The sequence below is a fragment of the Lethenteron reissneri genome, chromosome 18 (assembly GCF_015708825.2).
Source record: "Lethenteron reissneri isolate LAM-NWPU_2019-01 chromosome 18, ASM1570882v1, whole genome shotgun sequence".
Classification (NCBI taxonomy): domain Eukaryota; kingdom Metazoa; phylum Chordata; class Hyperoartia; order Petromyzontiformes; family Petromyzontidae; genus Lethenteron; species Lethenteron reissneri.
In genome coordinates, this window is record NC_083796.1 from 12,543,093 (window position 1) to 12,553,698 (window position 10,606).

Genomic DNA, 10,606 nt, shown 5'->3' on the forward strand with positions numbered 1-10,606 from the left:
TTGAACCCCTCGTCTTCCAATCGCGAGTGGGAGCACCGTCGTTTTTCCATGCTAAAAAAGCCACGCAAATACACGGGCAAAAAAAACAAACAAAAACAAAGTACAAAAATAAACCAGCTAGGCTCGGACGAAATTTCATTTCTGCTAAGACCAATCAAGCGATGTTGTGGTACAATCATCTTTATAACTCCAGGAGCTCCAGCACACACGGCCCACGCGAGCCTTGTTGGCTTGGCACCTGCCCCCAGGAAGACGACACTGGCAGCAGCTCGCGACAGACACGCGCACACACACAGGGGCACAGCGGGGCATTGCGGCCGCAAATTGGTCTGCAACCTCTCTCCAGCCGAGCTCCATCTGTTGCGTCGTGTCGCGCGCGCGGAACAGTCGGTTCCCCCCTTTACAAGGCACGGGGTTTGTTGTTGTTGTTGTTACAACGCGATTCGCGCGAGCGGGCGGCTCAGAGCGCGACGGTCAGTGGCCAGATGTTTTGGGCCGTTAACCACGGGCCCAACCTCCTGGCAAGAGAGGGCCCTGTGTCACCACGACTGGCCGTTGCCGGAGACGTGAAGACGCGAATTGCAAGTCCGTGAGACGCTGTGCGAGCGCTCAGACTCTTTCGCGTGAGACGACCGAACACAGTCGGATGACGCTTGCTTGGCAAGCGGCCAGCAACACGGTGTAACAGACAAGAGAAAAAATGCGTTTTGTGATCACTCTGGCGATGATAATAATGCACGTGTGAACGGTTGTGTGATAGAGAGACAAAGGCGGCCGGGCGTGGTTGCTGGCCAACCACCACCCCTCGTGTGCCACAGTGCCGGTCTGCATAGGTGCTACTCGCTAACAGCACTTGCCCCAACAGTCTGTTTAGGGGGGAAATCTTTGTCTTTTTATTTTCTAGAGCACACTTCGCTCGGCAAAACCTACCAAACTTTGTCACAATGAAATACAAGGTTTTTGTTTGTTGTTGTTGCTAAATTTAAGAAGCTTAAAGTCCTTTGTGGTCCCCACTCACAGCAAATGTGTCTCCGCTCAAACCATTGACGGCGGTGGGTTTTAAGTTACAAGAAAATGACCTCCGCCCAATACAACAGCAGTCATATACAGCAAAAGCAAGCGATTGATTTTTACCCCCCCCCCACCGGCACTCCTTGCAGCACAGAGTATATATGAGTACAGGTGCGAAGGCTTTTGATCCAGCTGTGTGATTGCAAGCGCTGTCAGGGGGGATGAAGCTATTTGTTACTGGAAGATGACGTTTTCTCTTTTCCCCATTTCCTCCCGTCGCAAACGACACGATTCAGCCCAGGACTTTCATCTTTGTTTTCTATTTATTTTGATGTAAAGTTGATTAATCCCCAGGCCTTTGGGGGGTCTCGGTAATGAGAGGGAGAGGCCAAGCTACCCACGCCCCAGGTGTATCATCGCCATCGATTTCAAGTCGGCCCCGCAAAATGGGTCTCCCGATCCTCTTGATAACCGGCACGGGGCCTCAGAAGGCGACTACCCTCCTCGCGCCGCGAATGGCTTTCTTCTGCGACCACAACGGGCGATCCTGTGCCGCGTCGGGATCACCCCGTCAACTCTTCCGCTCAAACAATCATTCTGCCGGGGGATTGCAATCGGCGGCCGTGAGCGCTGGGCTGCTGTGGAACCGCGTCTCTATCTCTCTCTATCGCTCTTGTTTCAAAAGGCAGCGGCGGTGATGAGCGGGGTCACTTTGCGTGCGCATCCGAAGCTCGTGGGTGTTATTTTGAACGTAAGCGTGCGCGAAGGATATCCGCAATGGGCATACTCTATGTGTAGATGCCGCTTTGACAACGGCGGTGTTCCTGGCCCAGAAATAAAATCAATAATGGTGGGCGGAAGGTGGTTTGGATGGCTTACAACCGACACCTTCGTTGGGATTTGAAAGGGAAATATTTAAAGCGAGAAACGAATTTGCCGCTCCCTTCTTTTTGTTCGCGTGGAATAAAATTGTGCGTGCGTCTTAACGTGGCAATGAAAGGCGGTGGCCAATTGCAACAAGTCTGCTCTGCCATGCCAAATGAGTTGCTCGCTATATGCAGTTCATTGTGATCAACAGCGACATCATAATTGATGACAATACAAATGTAATTTTAGAGCCTTCGTGACTGCAGGAATTATTTTGCCCCCTCCCTCTCTACCGCCCCCGCCCCCTCTCTATATTTAAGGCCCCGTCACAGAGGCGACCTCTCTCTTTGTGCCGATACGTGTTCTCTCTCTGTGTAATCTTAGGTTTTTTCGGTAAAGTCACGTAGGTAAAACATCAAAATTAATAAAAATAAAATAAAATAAAGATCACGACGTTTCGGAGGCAACACAAGTCTCCGTCATCAGGTGGGACCGTCACAGCCAGATTAGCTGCATCAAGTGAGGCAATGATTCAAGATGTAATCCCTTAAAAGCGAGTTGTGTATCTTTGTGATATCTGTCTGCTTATATGTCTGTCTATAGTTTTCTGGTTAGATTTTTGTTGCTATTTCTTTTATACCTGATGGTGATTGCTTGTGTTGCAATCGAAACGTCGTAGTATGCTATTATTTAATTTATTATTTTATCTTTATACGTGACTTTACCGAAAGAACCAAAGAATAATACAAATGTAGGTTAACATCATTGTATCGGGGTTGTAAGTAGGGGGGGGTGAGGATGCTGAGAGTGGTGGCGGCAAGAGGATTTCAAATATTTCCTTAATATCACTGAGCAAGGGAATAAAACTGACCGGCTTCAGAACGCGGCCCACCAAGCAATGCATTACCCCCTCCAATTATTTTTATATGCATAGCTGAAATTTCATGACGTTTAATTGTTCACGTCAACGTTGCCGTGACGTGTGTTTGTACTCACATCGACAAGCGTTGAAAGTTGTTCACGTGTTCAGCAACGCCGCTGCATACTCTCAAAGAATTTCAATGGAACGTCCGCTAATTGGGCTACGAAAGCCCAACTTGATGTCCACGGAGAACAAAAATACGTCTCTTCATTAAGCACCAAAGCGTCGCAACCGAGATGAAGTGAAAAAGAGCGGCCACGTGTATACATTTTTAATATTGTTTAATAATCAAGAAGGCTTCGTAGGGCACCGTAAGTCAATCGGTCACCACGGCAACTGGGCGCCGTCAGCTGCTGCCTCTCAGTTGAAATTCTCCATCTCCCGCATTGACCAGTGGCAAATTAACCGGTTGCCTCCTCGAACAAACAGAGGTAAATTACGGCAACGGATCTTCGCCCGGACGATTTAAACAAAGCCCTTCGAACGAGACCATAACGTAGCGCGGCACACGTCTCTAAACACACACACATGTATATACACGGGGGCTTAACATAAGTACACAGAGACTGATCCTATAAACAACACCGCCGTGGAAATTGAATCGTGCCATGGGGGAAAAAATGAATAAACAGCTCAGATGTTCTATGTGAAATCAACTTAGAAATAATACACGATTGCATCCATCTATGCTGCAGTGTTCCTAAGCCTTCTTGGCTCCGTGGACACATACTTTGATGTATGATTCACTGCGCTACAAAGTGTTCACGAAGCGTGTGGAATAAGGATTAGTGGGGGGTGCTATTTTGTCGCAATGTCATCGAAGAAATATGAAATATATATGGGTGTGTTATTTTCCATAAGTCAAACAGTGAAAGACCCTTCCACATACACTCCATCTACTGGTTGATTATACTGTGAATAGTTACATTTTACCACTTGGAGAAAGACGTACTTTTCCCATTTGCAAGTGAAATTATCAATTTAGATAAAAATGGAGAAAACATAATTCGAACGTAATGCTTATAGCATAAAGAATGTTAACAATTGCCTAATAAAGAAAAAGCTATATTTTTCCATGAAAATGCAAAGCACTTAAGACTAGTCGTGGTGAAGATTTGCACGTGAAATATCGAGAAATGAATGAATATATTGTTGTAGTATTAGTATTAAAGGTGCAATAAACTGCAACTTGGATCACTGTCTGTGAGATCTTCACTCAAAACTGCTCTTGAGTAGCTGTCCACCACGAGCTGCCACTGCTATGCAGAGTGGACCGAAATCAAATGCATCACTCCGGATGACTACTGCAAATTATGATCTTGAGTTTTGATACTGGTAGGAACCTCCTGGTTACACCAGCCCACAAGGGATTATTGTGTCCGTCGTGCAGGGAGGGGCTGGGTGGGAGGGGTGGGGCTGGGTGGGGAGGGGCTGGTCACCCCGTGGTGCCCTTATAAAACTCAACGTTTAACCTACTCACGCCGACTTGTGCCCGCCCTCACAGTCGGGCATATTTGCGGAATACACCACGCCGCCGTTGACCCTGCCCATTGACCGAGCAACCCAACGCTCCTACCAGCTCCCTCTGCAGGAATGTGTTTATAGTGTGTTGATCTTTAAAGGTGCATTGAATTTGTTTTATAACTCCTGCTGATACTCCTGTTGTTATGGAGTGACTCATGCAGCCAGCTATGGCTGCAAAGTTTGGTCGTACATGTTATGTGTATCGTTTATTGTTAAATTTGAATCACAGTTCCTATGATCACTGTTACATTGTTTTTATAGCTTTATTTTGGTGATATCCAAGACGTATGGTTTAGCCATGTTTGTTTGTTGAAGTACAGAGTTAGCCTGATAACTTTAATCTATATTATCTCGTGGTTGTTATTGTTTGACTTGCATCCCACTGGGATTTTTGCACACAGCGTTGATATACGGTGTTTTATTCTGGAAGACTTTGCTGTTTTTTCCTGGATGTTTCTGTTGTGCGTCGTCACTTTAAGATGTTCTTTGTTCATGTTTTTGTTTGTTGCGTTGCACCCGAGTCAAGAGCCGCATGGCTCACAGGGCTATACCTAATAAATAAAACTGAAACTGAAAAAATCTAGTACCAATTTTTATTTCCCGCTCTTAGCTCACACGTAATATGGTTTTGTAGATTTATCAAATGTGTTAATCCAATTTAATTACAATGGGAGCCCTTGTGGATGAGATAAAAAAAAAAACTAATTAGTTACCCTTCATTATATGCCAATTCATTTTCTGTAATTAGCCTTTCAATTGCATTGTAAACATGGCTCCTGAGTTGCGCAAGGCCAGACAAGATTTACGTCACAATTTTTAAAACAACTGATGGCACATGCAGTTGTTTCAGACGCAATATTAAGGTTTTATTCAGGCAGATTATCTTAATAGTCTATTAATAAAGAGGCAGAATGATAGTGTGTTGGCCGTTTTAATTGCCTTTTGACCATTTTCCCACCAAAATTTTGGTGAAAACCACAATTTCACGTACATATATACCAGGCACTTATTTTTCGATTGAAAGCTTTCGTTACTGCAGGGATTCATATTCTTGGTTCTTTCGGTAAAGTCACGTAGAAGGGAAATAATAAAATAATAATAATACAACATAATAAAATAAAATTCTCACGACGTTTCGGCCACAACGCAAGCAGCCGTCCTCAGGTGAAGAAACAGAGCTGTCGGAAATACAGCTGTCGTTATAGCTCTGTTTCTTCACCTGAGGACGGCTGCTTGCGTTGCGGCCGAAACGTCGTGAGAATTTTATTTTATTATGTTGTATTTTTATTATTTTTTTATTTCCCTTCTACGTGACTTTACCGAAAGAACCAAGAATACGGGCACTTATTGTTACACTCTTATGGATTTAAAAAGATGGACTAGAGAGCTGCAGCTCAGTGTGTCTTCTGCACACACAACATACTTGAACTGCGTCCATGCAAAGCAATATACCAATGTGCCTTGGTGTATATTGCCCGCTATGCTGAGACACGTCTGTAATCTATAGTTAACGTAGAGGTTGGCGATTCATGGTTAGACACTGCAATGCTGCTAAAACAGCCGTGTGCAGGATGAGTGTTGCACTCATTTAATACATACTCTTTGGTTCTTTCGGTAAAGTCACGTAGGTATAAAATAAAATAAATGACGACGTTTCGATCGCAACACAAGTGGTCGACCTCAGGCGGAAAAAAAATATTATCCAGCAGTGGAACTGCTGAACCAGCGAGAGAGCTGTTACAACAAGAGGTTATATATGTGGCGATGGGCAAGCAAGCGGGGTCTGAGCTGGAAAGGAATTCCTTCCATGGACGTAAGCACCTCAGTTGTGTTAATGGGGGAGATTAGGAAGAGAGAGATTAGGGAGGGAGATTATTTGATTTTATACCTACGTGACATTACCGAAAGAACCAAAGAGTATGGATTCCTGCAGTCACGAAAGCTTCAAATCAAGATTATATAATACAGTTCTGCAAGTAGGATATTAATTTATCCGTGCAGAATACTGATTTGTTTGTGCAGTCATCAAGATGATTGGGTGGCTTAAAAGTAAACAAAAACTAAACTACAGGTATTCCCCGACTTACGATATTTCGATCTTACGATGGCGATAGCGATACGACAAAATTGTAAAATATTTTACATTTCGCGCGGCAGGCAAACGCAGCAGCGTACGAGGTACGATACTGTACGTTGGGACGCTGCCGGGATGTACTGTACAGCACGTTACTGTAAATTGCTCTGTTTTGCTAAATTATCACCATTCTTTAAGACTCCTGGGTAGGCTAGGCCATTTTCGACTTACGATGGGGTCGTCGTAACGCATCTCCGTCGTAAGTCGGGGACTACCTGTATTTAAACTATTTTAGTTTACCAAGTAAGGCTCACTGAGCTATATACTGCAGCTCTTTTTCAAAAGCGACCTGCCCACAAATGATAGCTCAACAAAGTGGATTTTAGCTTAGAAAAGTATAGCAGCCAAATACTCTAAGCGCATGTTTCTAAACGTGGAGAAAAAAACCAGAGGACCCGTAGAAAAACCCACGCGACCACGGGGAGAATATGCAGACTCCAAATATCTAGGCACCAGGGCTCGGGATCGAACCCACGACCTCCTGAATGCCAGGTGAACGCCACTGTGGCCGACGAAAACTACTGGGCCAGCATCACTGAGAAGCTGGGGCCAAATCTGGGCTCTGAGGCACCCGTGATTAATCCAGGTTCCCAAGTGCATTGATTTTACGATGTCAGCCCGGTCCTAAATTAATGCACAAAATCCCCCATTATAAATTTGCTTCATCTTTTATTTTTTCTAAAATTCCAGCCCCGCGATAAACATTTCTGCAGCAGTGAGCATGGGAAAGTGAAGTGCCCCCATTTTAGATAAGAGGCCACTTGAAGACATTCCTGAAGTAGTCCCATTATATACATTTCTGACAGGCATTCTCTAACATTGGGCGATGCATTGCTCTGTGAGAGTGGTGAATGGGCACTGTGTCTAAACTGTTTAAAAAAGTACAACTATTTATCATGTGTCCCTCCATGATTTGTTGGTTTTCTCAACTCACTACAGTTTCACACAAAAGTAAAATAGCCCAACATTCTAAGCAGGACTCATATGAAAAGTATCGAGTTTTTTGGGGGGGGGGGGGTTATCATCATCCAACGCAGAAGATGCCTGGTTTTGATTTTCCATGAAGCTCATGGTCCACCCTAAATCGCATCCCCACAAACCATGGCAAATTAAAAACTCTCCAGTGTGCGACTGTTGTCATCCAGAACAAGCCGTACAACATATAACGATGCAATGCCCGATCCACAAATATGAAGTAGACATTACAGTGATGCACTCCGCTGCTGCTGATGTGGTTACCTGGGCTTGACCACCTTCATCTGAAATTGCAGTGCTTGCTCTGCATCTAGATCAGCCATACAGAAGCAGATCATCAGCCATTATCTATCTACAGCTGGATGAATGCCTGCCCATGCCCTCGCAATCCCTCCCAGGCTTGGAGACTCAATAAAATGATGCTCACCAAGCCAGTAACACTCTGGCAGAGCGCTTCACTCCCAGATTTTAAAAAATGTTACAAGTTAAAATTCAAGGCAATGCAGACCATCATTTTGTCAACGTTGAATGCGTACCGTTTTAAGTCCGCAGTGGTTGACCTTTGAAGATAATAGCCCTTGCAAAAGAACGACTGGCTCAGTGCAACAAAGCTATATTACCACCACTCAATACATGTTTGCACAAACTGTACATAGTACATACATACAGACAATGATTTATGTTTGATTATGTACAACATTCGATAGTGTTATTTGCAAGAAAGGGACACTATGCGTGTGAATGCAATATATATCTCCTCAAGATTCGCGTGCTACTTTTTAGCTGGCACAGCTGTGAAAATAAACTTACCAGAGAGCACATGGCATCTTTGAGATGCATATGAGATTTATGCAACTCTCACGAGCAACCACGTGTAAAGAAATGATGATCAATGGCAGTTCCATCTAAAAAAAAAATTAACCCGTAAAAACAAAGTTTTTCACTATAAATCCTTTATATGCGTGGCGACTAGAGTCATCTCGTCCTCTGGCTTGAGATGGCTGCCACCTATGGGTCAGATGATTGTCTGCCAGTATTAAGCAATTGGTAATTAAATATTTAATTTGTTTTCCCTAAACAGTGTAAAATTTTGGAAAAAAAAATTCACGAACATTAATTGTCTCGCACAACGAGTCTGTGTGCAAAATGTCAGCTCGATTGGATCAAGGGAAGTGGGTTAAAAAACGACCGAAAGATTTGCACGGTCGTAAGCAAGCAAGCAAGCACGCAAGCACGCAAGCAAGCAAGCGAACTTAATATAAAGGATTTAAAAAAAGGTTTCCTTTTGGTCAGACATTCAACAACAAAAAAAACTCTGAAAGTAAAGCGTACTGTGTGGGTTTCATCCGTCCAGATCTCTCCATGAATATTTTCCCCCACATTACCTTCTTGACATCCGTAACTTTTTGTTCGAGCGCGTGAGCCAATTCCAGCAGTGTAAAGGTCAGCAGAAAGTTAATATACCCTACGTGAAACTTTCCTTCTTCTGTTATGGTTATAATATATGTGTCAGAGTGGGGCACATTAAGTGTTAATGTGAGATCCCTGTGACTCACGCTGCGGCTATGAGCTGCCCAACAGACCAGCACAGGCAGCGGTCTCTGTGGAGGATGAGCAGCCAGCCGGCTGTCTGTCAGTTCCCTAATTATCAAGCCTACCATAAGGTCAAACATAGGGGGGAGAGAGTGCTGATAATTATGCCAGGCCACTGATAATCACGAGACCCCAATTTTCAATATATCCTGGTGAGTAATGAGAAAGTGGCATGTTTTAAATTGCCAGTTAGACTTACACAAGCGTCATTGAGTGAACGCGACATTATTGAGATGCATTAAAAAATGCGTGTTATTTAATTAATTGCACCACATCTTACCGGACGAGCTGAACGCACGAGCAACTTTGTTCGTACACTACACATTTATTGTGCTGAGATGAAGCGTTAGTAATCTCCAACTCGTCTGGTGCCTGAAATAATTGGTGTGCCATGCATACACACGGAACGTTGCTCTACCTTATCTTCACCTTTGCTGCATATTAAAACTAAACTACTCTTCTGATATATGAAGCTATTTCGTTTAATTTGCCCGGTACTTTTTGGAACGTTTCAAAACATTAAAATGGCCCCAACTGGCAATGGGTCATTTCTTAGCAGATCTGTGAGTGTGTAACCAATAACAAAAAACACACAAAATTGCAAGCACATATGAATATTTCATAACTGTTTTTGAAAAAAATTAATCAATTTGAGCAGAGTGAAAGTGATGTAAAAAAATCAAAACCCCACAAAATGCAGTGTACGTAATGAATAACAAAATACCCAATGTAGTTTACCTCATTGTTAATTCATGTATTGTGAGATTCTTTATGAATAGCAATACCAACGCAATTAAATCAAGTTGGTCCTTAAACCAGAGGGCTCAACATGATACCCAAAGAAATATAGCCCGGCTGAATTGTCAGCAGTGGTCTTCTGAATATTTACACATCCACATCGAATTCTGAAATTCTGCAAAGATACAAATAATAATACGACGACACACACGTAGATACTGCGGATGCTATAACGAATAAAATGTAGCAAAAACCAATGAATCGCTAAAATCTGCACTTTGCTGAAGAACGATAAAGAAGTGAATAAACACAAAATCAAACATTCCGTAGTGAATTGGCAATGCCGCAAGGCATGTGAATCGGTGAATAGAGGACTCTGCTGCACACTGACCATAATAACTGCACACAAATTAACTCTGCTGCACACTGACCATAATAACTGCACACAAATTAACTCTGCTGCACACTGACCATAATAACTGCACACAAATTAACTCTGCTGCACACTGACCATAATAACTGCACACAAATTAACTCTGCTGCACACTGACCATAATAACTGCACACAAATTAACTCTGCTGCACACTGACCATAATAACTGCACACAAATTAACTCGGGATCATACCTTCATCTCTGCACCTTGGGACAAATGATGAATTATTCAGAGGTGAAAACACCAGTCGAGGACCTGCACAGATCTGCAAGGCATTTGATGAGGTCCCATGTCTCCGCACAAATTCCATCTTTTTTTCCCAAGGAGAAACAGCATGAACGTAAATTTGCATTTTTTTTTGCCCTCCTTCAACATACACCTAATTAATGCATTGATAGCCAATGCAA